The 13,522-nt window shown below is 37.8% G+C and overlaps 1 long non-coding RNA gene across 1 annotated transcript in view; it reads left to right on the forward strand.

The window, feature by feature from the left end:
* LOC309505153 overlaps positions 1-13,522 on the forward strand; it is a 240,044-nt gene that overhangs the window by 12,344 nt on the left and 214,178 nt on the right. The window lies entirely within an intron of this gene.

Consider the following 13,522-nt stretch of genomic DNA (forward strand, 5'->3'; position numbering starts at 1 on the left):
TTCCATATCATTCAGATGCAAATGCGAGTCCTTTCCTCATATAAATTAGATTTCATGAAAATCTAATTTGTAATAATTGGCCCACAACCAATAACCTTTTTTATAATTGATGGAGGTTATTAAATAAATACTCAATATAGTAACCCATAAATCAATTGCTGCAGCTCCGTTACACAGCAGTTACGCTGTTAAGAGTAAAAATACATCAGGGTTTCTCAACAGTCTTTATATGAAAACCTTAAAGCATTTTGATATCTGTTTGCATTCAACCATAAATCCGTTAGATAATGCTGATTTCACCACAGTCTTGTGAATAACTTTAAAGATATGCATGTTTTCTGTCTTTTCTCCAATGAGCTTTAATGTTAATTTTCGCACAGAGCTCTGCTTTGCTGCACTGTCAGCAGTACATCATATTTTCCCAATGTCAGCACTCATCTAAACGGTGCAGCAAAAGAATTATGCCTGTGCCAGCGAAGCCACAAAGCATGTCATCAGTGTTTGATAAGCCTAAATCCTGTACTGATGCTGTGGCATTCAGTTTTAAGGGATCAAATAGAGAAAGGTATAAAGAGGGGAAAAAAAAGGAATTTGAAGATGAATATGGCAGTGCTAAATCGATGACTGAAGCGAGAATCTGATTTGTGCCTTGTCGAGCGTGCCTACTGTACAACAGAAGCCACGAAGAATGAAATGTACAAGTGTGTAGTATTTCATACTGTAGCTAATTTCTATTTGCAACAGGACGGACAGTAGAATAAGAAGGAAAAATATACAGCTCTATACAGCCACTCAGTTTGTGTCTATTGGTAAATTAATGACAATTAAAATTCTCTTTTGTGGGACATCTTATTGCTAATATTTCTGAATGTACAAACCCTCAACTATGAGCAAAATGTGAGGGTGAATCTCAAAAGAAATGACATATTTCTCCCTCAAATCAAAATGAAATTATGTTTAGCATAAAGTAAACAAATATGTGTATATTTTACATCATGTGAGTCTGTAATGTGTCTGCAGCAAGTTGTGCTTTCACACTGACAGCATTTCCGCTTAGAGCTTTGGCTCTATACAGAACATTAAATGATTTTTGACGATAACTAATGAGAAATTATAAATTGCTTATTGGGGTTTGGCAATTGAGAATTATTACAAACTTGATCTCCATGAAATCTAATTTAAGTCACAAAGAGGGTCCATATTAAAATTTAAATGGTAATTAATCGCACTCACAGGTCCTTAAAGCTCTGAGGAAGGTGAACCCCCGTAAGGCTGTGGGACCCGATGGTGTGGCTCCGAGAGTCCTTAAAGTCTGTGCTGAACAGCTGGCGGAGGTGTACACGGACATTTTTAACACCTCTCTCCTACAAGTAACAGTACCATGTATCTTTAAGTCCTCTATTATAGTGCCGGTTCTGAAAAAAACAAACACAATTACAATGAATGATTTTAGACCAGTGGCACTTACATCGGTTGCCATTAAGTGTCTGGAGAAGCTGGTCCTACAGCATATCAATTATGTGGTTCCAGACACAGTAGACCCTCTTCAGTTTGCCTACCACTCAAACAGGTCAGTGGATGATGCGGTGGCACTGGCACTTCACTATATCTTGCAGCACCCAGACACTCACAATACATATGTACGGCTATTGTTTCTGGATTACAGCTCCGCCTTTAATACGATCCGGCCGATGAAGCTGACCGGTAAGCTGATAGACCTGGGAGTACCAACGACCACTTGCAATTGGATAACAGATTTCCTCACAGACAGGCCACAGGTGGTAAGGATGGGAAAGAAGGTCTCAGCTGAGCTTACAGTGAGCACAGGAGCCCCACAGGGCTGCTGTCTCAGCCCCATACTCTTTTCACTGTATACACATGACTGTGTCACCAACCAGGACAATGATAATATCATCATTAAGTATGCAGATGATACAACTGTCCTTGGCCTCATCAGAGGGGGGGATGAGTCATCATACAGGGATAAGGTTCACAAGATCACTGTCTATGGGGAGGACAATGATCTTGTTCTTAATATTGACAAAATCAAGGAACTCATTTTGGACTTTAGGAGGAGAGCCCCCCTCCTACGGCCTCTCACCATCAAGGGGATTGAGGTGGAGCGGACTGACAGCTATAAGTTCTTTGGACTTCATATCTCAGAAAACCTCAGCTGGGCTAAAAACACTGTGGCAACAGTGAAAAGAGATCAGCAAAGGCTGCATTTCATCAGAGTGTTGAAGAAGGCCGGACTTCAATGTCAACCCATGTCTACAGAGGCCTTGTTGAGAGCATCCTCACCAGCGGTATCACAGTGTGGAATGGCAACACCACCCTGGTTGAGAGGAAATCACTGCAACGGGTCATAAAAACTGCAGAGAGGGTTATCGGCTCTAACCTCCCCTCCATGGATACTATATACACCCAGCGCTGTAGAAGGAAAGCACAGAGCATCCTTAAGGACAAACACCACCTAGCTTATGCTTTGTTTAAATGGGGTAGCATTAGTACTCACAAGGCCTGTCTGTTTAACAGCTTCTTTCCAGCCACTGTTAGGCTAGTGGCAAAGGACATTAAGGAGGACAAAAAGTACCCTACTCCATGTTTTTAATCATTGTAATGATTAGTGCAATAGTATTTTATTTTATTTAGAGTTTTTATAATGTGCAGTATTATTATTATCTATTACAATGTGTATTTATTTAAATTAGAAAGGTTATTTATATACAGTTTTTGCATTCTTTGCATTTTTAAAATGTTTTGTTGCTCTCTGCTCTACAAAAAAAAATGAAATATATATATATATATATATATATATATATATATATATATATATATATATATATATATATATATTTATTTATTTTTTACTCTGAGAAACGCACAAGAATTCCAATGTACCTGTACTGAAACGTAGATGTGCAAATGGCAATAAACTTAGAACTTTGAACTTAATCGACACAGAAGAGAACCCAAACCCCACACTGTATCTATAACCTGTTTATGGATTCAGTCTATTTTCTGAATAAAGGGATGTCTGTTCAGTAGTATGAAACACACCTTATAAAGTTATCCATCCATCCATCCATCCATCCATCCATCCATCCATCCATCCATCTGGCCTATCTTTCCATCTATCCATATAGCTATCTATCCATCTATCCATATATATATATATATATATATATATATATATATATATATCAGTGGCGGCTGCTGGTCTTCAAAGAGGGGAAGCTCATTTTCGGCTTAGATCATAAAAATTGTCCATTTATTTATACGTAAATTCTGCCCTACGTTCCTTTTCAAGAAAATGCTCTGTGACCCTGTCGTACCAACTAGGCGTCTTTTCCAGTGACTTGACCAGTGTCCTCTCAATGGCCAGCAGAGCTAGGTATAATGTAATAATATAATAAAGGTATAAATAATAATATAATAAAGTATAATAATACTCCTACTACTAATATATTTTTTTATTATTTTAATAATTATGTTTTAATTATTACTAATAATAATATAAAAAATAAATAATAATTAATAATATAATAAAGGTATAAATGTATAATTGTGTGAAATGTATTATGAAAATTGGATAGCAATTTCGACAAGCAAATACCAAGAAATAGGTTGCAGCAGTTTGTCTTTCGACTACACTTGCAAAATCCGCGATGGGACTAAGCTCGAATAGCTTTAGCAATCACTGTCAATCAAAAGGAGATGCAGCCTTTCGACAAACCCTCCAATCATCACGCAGAAGCCTGGAGTCCAGGCTAGCCCACTCCTCCATTCACCCCCAGAGACGCTGAGCGTCCGTGGGCGGGACATAATCGCAGCATTTATCCAATGACAGTCTAGTTTCGAAGCACTGAAAAAAACTTTTCAAAGCAGCCCCATTGAAGTCAATGGACGCTGGGCTTCAACAGGGAAATGCACTGTGACGCTACGTGAATGTATGAGAAGGAAATCGAGTCAGCCGACCTGCTATATGTAACTGATTCTGAACGAACTCGTCTTTGAGATGAACGTTTTCGACCGCATTTTTTGTCAATAAAATGTTAACACAACAGTACATATTTGACCATAAATGTTTTGACATTATAGGGGAAGCCGAGCTTCCCTTGCAGTCTTAAATAAATCCCCACTGCTATATATATATATATATATATATATATATATATATATATATATATATATATATATATATATATATATATATATATATATATATATATACATATATTTGTCAGTCTGTCCATCCATCTGTCCATCAATCTACCTATCTGTCCATCTATCTATCCTTTGCACACATTACGCACATATTAATTTCCATTTTACATTGATATAAATATTTTTCCTTTTAAATGATAAATTATTATCATTTCTTATTCCATAAATGAGAATGTGATGGGAGGGCGATTAATTATCATGGAAATAATGCCAAAAAACGGAATGATTCTAAAAAATATGGTTAAGTTTATTTATCCACATTAAAATTTTCAAAAAAAATTAAACCAAGATGTTTTGTGAGATTAATGAAGATGCTTGTGCATATATTCCTACTGTCCATATATATATATATAAAAAAGAAGTACATTTTGAGTTGAAAAATGCCTCGGTTACGACTGTAAGCTTGGTTCACTGCAGAGGGAACGAGACACTACGTCTATTGATGTTGTGAATACTCTCTGTGTAATTGTGTACTCTCTGGTGTACAGTCATAACCGAGGCGTTCCCTTTAAAGGGAATGTCGATTGACACTATGGGAACATCGCCGTAACGACAAGTGTCTGTCTAGTGTGAAATCGTGAAGAAAGCACTAAGACAAGAGCAACTGAGCCCCTGGTATAGAGCTCAAGTCCAGGTTGTAAAACCTAACAAATGTGTCTTTGGACAAGCCTGCCGCATCACAAGCATATTGAAGTGAAACTCCTGACACAAGAGCCTTACAGGCAGTACCTAGTGGAGTTGGCTCGGACTATCAATGGGGAAGGCAGTCTGGCCGACTCATAAGCAAGAGAGATAGCCTCAACTATCCACTTGCTCATCCTTTGCTGAGATGCTGGGGACCCTTTGCTAGGAGACCCAAAACAGACGAACAGTTGTTCAGATTTACGCCACAGGGCAGCTCTGTGGACGTAGGCATCTAATGCCCGAGCTGGACACAGTAGATTATTTCTTTCCTGGTCTGAATCTTGAAATGGAGGAAAGAAAACCTGTGATACAATAGATCTATCCACATTAGTCGGGACCTTAGGAATGTACCCTGGCCTAGGGTGAAGGAACGGCTTTACCATGTCGGGTGCAAAATCCAACCACAAAGAGGCAACTGACAGAGCTTGCAAATCTCCTATCCTTTTAAGAGAAGTGATAGCTAGGAGGAACAACGTCTTAAGAGTCAGAAACTTGACTGGAACCTCTTCAATAGGCTCGAAGGGAGCCAGGGATAGGATTTGAAGCATCATTGCCAGATCCCATGCCGGTACCCTAGTGCGTACTGCAGGCCTCATACCTCATACTTCGACTGCCGCCGGATCCAGTTTGCACCGTCCCCTTACGGTTCCTCCTCCAGGTGGTGAGCCCACGGGAGGGTGGCCACACGTCGCTCCTTCAGGCTGAGCCCGGCCGGGCCCCATGGGGGGAAGCCCGGCCACCAGGCGCTCGCATACGATCCCCAACCCCGGGCCTGGCTCCAGGGTGGGGCCCCGGCTGCGCCATGCCGGGAGATGTCACGGTCCTCGTTTTTAATTCTATCATAAAGGGTTTATGAACCGCTCTTAGTCTGACCCGTCACCTAGGACCTGTTTGCCTTGGGAGACCCTACCAGGGGCATATAGCCCCGGACAACATAGCTCCTAGGATCATTCAGGAATTCAAACCCCTCCACCACGGTGAGGTGACAGTTCAAGGAGGGGATATATATATATATATATACACGATATATATCCATGTGAACTCAAACGTGTGTAAGTACCAATCTTTTATACCACGAGAATTAGAATATGATTGGATAGATGAGAAGGTAAAGTGACGTAACAATTGAGTCTTCTCGGCAGAACTTATGCTAAAGCTTTAATTTTCCTGGTTCGTGACATCACCCGAATCTGAAACCTCGTCAAACCATTGGACTGATCTCACACGTGCTACACGATGCAATCACACAGAGCATTCCCAAAGCATCAATCAACACAGCGCAAGTTCCATTGAAAGGGAAATAGAGTTTCTGAGATTGAAGTGACTCGTCAGACCATTATTAATGTAATCATCTGCAACTAGTCTATCACAGACCCGGCCTGCTCATTTAATATCTATATGAAATTTCATATGCTGCATTCAGATGAATAACCTCCCATGCCAATACAACATACAGAACAGTATGTCCTTATTTTAGAATTCTCTCTACACAGTGAAATATTTGCATTCACATAAAGTGAAAGTTACCTTTCTCCAGTGCAGTTTACAAACCTATTCTCAGAATTTTGCTATATTAAGGGTTCAGTTGTAATAGTATTCAGTGGGGTATTGTGTAGCGAGAGATGCAGACCCATTGCTGTCTCCTCCATCTCCGCACTCTTATTTCCTGTCCCTGAGGATAGTGACAGGGGCATTTGTTTAGTCGGGAAAAAACAACGGATTGACCTGCGCTCTTGACCAGCTACCAGCACTCCAACCTGGAGGTTGATGAAATGTCACCCGTAAAAAAGGTGTCTCACGGATCAGATGGTTTAACTGACGGACGTTACTGTTTTAAAAACGTGATATTGTGACAAATTAGAAAATTCCCATCATAATAAACAATGTTGTTTAATGACTCACAGGCCTGCAGCTGCCCAAGTACATAATTTGAATGTACAACATTTGCAATCAATTCTTTGCAAAGATGTTTTTAAGCCAATCACCTGAGGTTTGGAACGACATGAGGGTGAGTAAACGATGACAGAATTTTCATTTTTGGGTGTACTATCACTTTAAATATGACTAAATCACTCTGGAGTCACAGGAAAATGATTAATGAATGAATGATTGATGGATAAAGTATCCTTTTAATATTTTAGTGATAAATCAATGGAAATGAATCAAACTGAATCGCAAATAATTTCAGAGCATTTTACAAACCCATTTGACTGATGAGATCAAAAGAGTGATTCACTTGCAACGATGATTCACATGAGTGCTGATATTGTCAGGGAAAAGGATTCTCATGTCCTTATCTTTAATCTACATCAACACAAGGATTTATAAATTGAAAAATTAAAAAAAAATGGGTTTTTTCTTTTTACTGTGGCTTGTGCAGCAGTAAAAAGGGTCTTGCAGCATCCCTGCTATAGGCTGAATTGTCTTTATGTTTTCACACCACCAGAAATGCCCAAATGGCCGTTGTGGGTCAGGTTTCCTCAAATGATCGAATTACAATGACTTCCAGTCACTTTTATGCTGCAAATCGCTGTCAGCTCCTTTTTAGTGAATATTAAAGTTCCCAAATGCTTGTACTCCACAGATATTTGGTGGCATGCAAATATACATGCACACTCACACAAACCCAGTGCCTCCAAATTATACCCTCAGCGTTTTGAGCTGTTGTGCTCTTTTCATTTATTCTCATTTGGTCGGCAACATTCCTTCAGCTTCCTCTGTGGCTAAAAGCAGCACTTTGAACTATTTTTCTCCACATTTCTTTTCCTCCATGTGCTCTGTAAATGTTTCAAATGCTGACCTCGTTTTTCTCTCTAAAGCCTGAGATCTGTATTCTTCTTCCAGGAGGGACTGATGGTATTACTGGCTTTAGGATATGTGATTTTGACCTCAATCTGGGCTTACAGGGTTATCTTTGTCAGTTAAAAAAAAAAAAAAAAAATTAAATGATGTAGTGTAGCCTGTAACACGTCTTCTGTAATCAACACCGATTTGCATTGGGTATAAATCATTTAACACGGTTAAATGATCTGCACCCTCGAGCTGAGTATTTCTCGTTAGGTTGCCAGGGGTTAATTACGTTATACCAATGAGGAGCACGGGGGACATATTGAATTACTTACTTCATTATCTGTTATATTAAGATTGGGATCAAGTTTGAATTAAAACTGGAAAGAACTGAAATGATATTATCATAGGATATCAAATTGATTTTGGTTTCATCATTGGCGCCAAGCTTTCATGGCTCTGATTCTGCAAAAATAAATGTTCATTGTCTACAGTACCGGACAAAAGTATGGAAATATTACTATTTTTAATGTTGTTGTTTTTTTTTTTTTTTAAAGCAGCCTCTTATGATCATCAAGCCTGTATTTATATGATCAAAAATACTGTATTTTTTTATTTTTTACCTGTGATACTTTTTTTCAGGATTCATTGATGAATAAAAAGTTAAAAAGAACAGTATTTAATAGCAAATAGAAATATTGTCTAACAATATAAATCTTCCCTATCACTTTTTAATCACGTTTCAATTTAACACATTCTTGCTGAATAAAAGTATTAATTTCTTTCAAAAAAAGAAAGAAAACAATTACTGACCCCAAACTTTTGAAAGTGTATTGTTACAACAGATTTCTATCACAAGTCTAATAAACATTTTTATTTACATAATATATATGTGTGTATATACACATTATTATATTTATATATGTCTCTGGGCGTGTATACTGTACACGCACAAGCGCACACACACACACACACACACACACACACACACACACACACACACACACACACACACACACACACACACACACACACACACACACACACACACACACACACACACACACACGTTAACTAAAAATAGTTAACTAATGTTAACTGATGAAATCGTATTGTTAAGTGTTAAAGTTTTATTTATATAACAAGTTCAATGTGTCACTGTATTAAGGTGTCACAATGTGTTACTGTATTAAAGTGCATGATGGTGTAGAATTGAACAAAAAAAAGTATTTAATCCCAAAAATCCAACAAAAGAACACACAGGAGATCACAGAATTTTTTTTTTGCAAAAACCACCACGTATAACATAGACGACACAGAACAGGGATTAAATACACATTGAAAGTTAATGAACAGACACAAAAACAGGTGGAAATCAAATCAGTTACGATAGAAACAAAATAGAGGCGGGAAAATTAGAAAAAAGGAAACCAAACTAAAAAACAGAACATTCACTTTACACAAGGTTGCTAAAGATAAATCTTTAAATGCACTACTTTTGTTATTTGTTAGCATTTTTAAACCACTTATTAAACAATAATAATACTGATAATTCATTAAAACATGACGTTTACAATTTCAAATACACTACAAATATCCAAACTCAGTATTAACCTACTTTGGAAAATTAATTCCCAGGAAGTGGCAGAGGTTTACTCTTTAACAGATAATAATACAAGCAGATGACAGTGTTAATATCTGTGAATTCTTTAGGGGTTTGAACTTGTACTGCCTTATGGCTCTTTAATAGAGTCTCCAGGATGCTCTGACTTTTGGATGATGAAACAGGACATGCATCCAGTGGGATGTTCTGGATAGAGGCGCTGTGCTTTTCTTTGACCCATTAAACATTATAAGATCTCACCACGTGCACCAGATTCTTTTATATGTGTTCACATGAACCAGATGGTGTCTACTGGCAAGACCCTCTTTTATTAGACACCTGTTTTAGACTCTGGCAGTAATGGTCAGTCCTCATGGCAAGACTGAGCAGCGTTCTAGTGTGGATTGTCTTATTAATTTTAAAGCAGAGTCACTGAAGCAGTGTACATTCCCCCCGGGGAGGGCTCTGCACTCTGTGCTTCAGTGATAATGACAGGGCCAGTCAAACCCATTTAATGAAAAGCACCAATGACTTCCTCATCCATCACATAACAGAGAGCATAACCAGCTCAGAGCTGATGGCTATGAGTCAAATGTGAAAATGCATCAAGGGTCACAGAACATAGTTTTTGTCAGGATTTTACACCGTTGCAGATGTTCTGTTTGAAATGAACATCTGACAAATTACTTTTGTTGCTCAGATGGGAAAATGAAGACCTCTGTTTTAGTTGTGTGCAATTTGACAAATTGTTATTTTTTTGTCGATAACAGTTATTAGGCAATATTTTGCTGAGCGTGCTTGTCCTGATATCTTGACTGGTTTTTACCTCTGTTTAGGCCTGTAGTGGAAAGTTGACTCATTAAGCTTTTCACATTCCGTGCAGTTGTTAGTTCACAGCAGCGAGAGACATGAACTTTTCCATTAAGGGACGAAATTTGCCACATTGATGTCACAAGATGAAGATGGAGGAAGACGAAGGTACACATGATCCAATACGAAGTGATTAATAAAACAATGAACACAGGAACAGACAGAGGGTTTAACGGTGTGTGTGACACAGGGGTGGACACACACAACACGCAAACATCAACCGACAACTGAAGGGTGAAACAGAGCAAATTAAATGATGAGTGATTAGATGAGTGTCCATGACAACTGATGACTGGCGGGAAACTAAGACATTGAAACACATGTGACTGATGAAAACAAACTGAAAGTACATGAAAACATAAACTATAAGAACAAACAAAACTGAGTGCGTGAGACACTTGAATTGATTTTCAGGGGCATTTTTATGTTTATAAGGGTGTTTTTTAAACTTATTAGAGGTATGCATCAGCTATTACGTCAAATTCTTACATTTAATCAATAAATTTGATTATAATAAGACACTATAGAGATGTTACCAATGGAATTAAATCAGTATTAAGAAATCCATTTTTGCACTGCAAATGCTGCACTTGAAGTGGCATTTAGATGTACACAAACTGTTCAATTCTGCTCAGAGGTCGCATGAAAATCAGATTAATGATTTATAAAAATGAATATTGAAATGATATTGAATGACATAATATTAAACTGAAACTGCCAGCAGGTGACGGCAATTCACTGACTGCTTCCAAAATCATATAGTAGGTACTTATTTTAATCAGATACGTACTTCAAGGCAGATTAAAAAATAAAAAATAAAAATAAAATTATATTTAGTATGAATGTATGTGGTATGAATGAAGTCCAGATGTACTAAACACATGTTGTCATTGTCATGTGACTTACCAGCATTGGTTGTGTTGCTTTACTGCCATTCACAACTCTTCTCCTGTGGCCTCATGGGATAGGAAAGTGTTGCAGAACTTGATCATCTTTGTTGATCCTGGAACAACATTATAATCAACCAATCAGATTTAAGGGACAAGTTAACAGTTGTCAAGTTTAGGCTTACAATCAGGATTAAGTTCTTCTACGTCAATGTTATTCACCTATCATTTCCCTCTGATTTTAGCGATAATTTATGGGTAGGGTTAGGATTAGAAGTATTGATGTGGTTAGGATAAAAATTTTGGACAGGAATGTTGTTCTAGGATCAACTAAATATGTTGATCCAGGAACACGTCTAACTCTGCAAAATCAGGACGTGCTAAAGTGTTGTAACAAGTTAGCTCAAAGGGGAAATATTAATAATAACTCATAACTTGTTATGATTAATTATTAATATTTGGGTCAGTTAATTACATTAACTTGATGTAGCTAAATTAATATTACAATCAACTAATCAGTTCGTCCAACAAACTCTTTTGATTATTCATTTATTCTAAGAAAAGCGTATCTTTCATGGCCACTGAAAAATTATTATTTCTTAGCATGTACAGCGCTTAGAGCATGTAACAAGATCAAGATCGTAACATAAACTTTGTTGCAAGCAGAGAATCAGAACCAAATACTGTATGCATTGTGCACAAGTTTTATTAACTAAATCACAAACATAACTAATCTAAACATACATACATACATGCATAGGTAAAATGGTGAGTGACAGAATGGAACCAGAAACAGGAAATTGAACTATGGAAAAGATCCATTTAACTATGAAAAGAACCATCAGCTCATTTTCAGAGCATCTCATTAAATGTATACTTACATGGTGTTTGCAGTAGAAACAATTCTTGAAGTTCTTGGAAAAGGATGTTGATGGTTCAGTGAGTGTCAAACTTTGAAGTTGCAATCGTTGAAGACGATATGATGAACTTGAGTGGTTTGTTTGACTCTGGTCTGGTTGAAGGTTTTCTCTCTCTCCATGAGCACATGACTGACCACATGCAGATTGTGACCTGCCGGCCCTGGGCCAGAAAGGCCACACAGGCAACCAAGGATTGAGGAAGTCGAAGATGGTTCAGTGATGGTAAAGTTGCAGTTTTCTTCTGAGTTGGATTGAATAAAACAGTCTGACTAGGTTGGGAGAGTGAAGGCATAGCAGGCGGTGGTCACGGGTTGTGACCACCCACGGGTCCTAACACCGCCCATGGATTGGTTTCTGATGAAGAAACTAAGAAAGATTCTTGTAATACTAATATGTGTGCAGCTATCGGCATATCATGTACACAATCATTTCGATCTTCAAAGTACCAATTTATAGAGACCAAACATGGTATAGGTGAGGTTACATTGACCGTTGGTTCTATCATAAAATACACAGTATCACAAACATAATAGAATTAAAAACACTACACAAGACAGTAAATCATTCACACAATTTTCTGTGATGCATGTTCATTTATAGATCAGTTCGTTTATGATTAATGCAGAAAAGTCTGTTTTAAAGTCTGTTTCTGTTTTCTCTGTCTTGACCCTGTGACCACATTTTTAACAGCAATAAAACCAACTTATCTGATCGTAGTCATGGTAACCAAAGACCCTTATTGCCCTTGTTGACCACAGATCCCAGAGTGAGTTTTAAATATTATTTGTTATTATTTGTCTGATTTGTCTCAGTCATTACAGTGTCCATCAAATACACACTTCTGAATCTTGGCGGAAGTATTAATTGGCAAATGCTATTGCCTACTGTTTTGTGAAAACTGTGAATTCGGACATACTACTCTTTTCAGATAGTGTTTCTTGCTTACTTCATAGTAGGGATGCATGCAATTTCAGATCCAGCCAGTGAGTCATTGAATCATTCATTCAACTGATTAGTTCAAACAGCTGATTCATTCAGGAATGATACCAGTGGCTCTCTTTTTGAATGGGTATAACTGAATAATTCACTCACCCGTTTTGTTAAAAAAATTTGGATTCATTCAGTAATGGAAAACACTGGATGTTGCTCAGGGACATGCAATGGTTCTGCTTTGGATTTGTTTGGAACTATTTTTGCTATTGAAATAGAGCAAAAACAGACAATAGTATGACTAAAATGCAAATCACTTAATATTACCTCTTTGACCTTCTGTGTCGATCACATTTGTGGTAGAGTTGCTTATATAACTAGTTGCTTATATGTATGTATATATATATATATATATATATATATATATATATATTGTGACGAGCGTCCGCGGAGGAATCAGCGTCGCCCTGGCAACCAACACAAAACACCTGCACGTCTTCACTGCCGGCTGATCGGTCACAGCTGCTATCAATCAGCCCACAGCCACATAAGCAGCACATGCTGAGCAAACAGACAGATGCTTGTCTTGAGCCGAATGAAACGCTGGTCTAACC

This window comes from Leuciscus leuciscus, assembly GCF_965113295.1.
Source record: "Leuciscus leuciscus genome assembly, chromosome: 8".
NCBI lineage: Eukaryota > Metazoa > Chordata > Actinopteri > Cypriniformes > Leuciscidae > Leuciscus > Leuciscus leuciscus.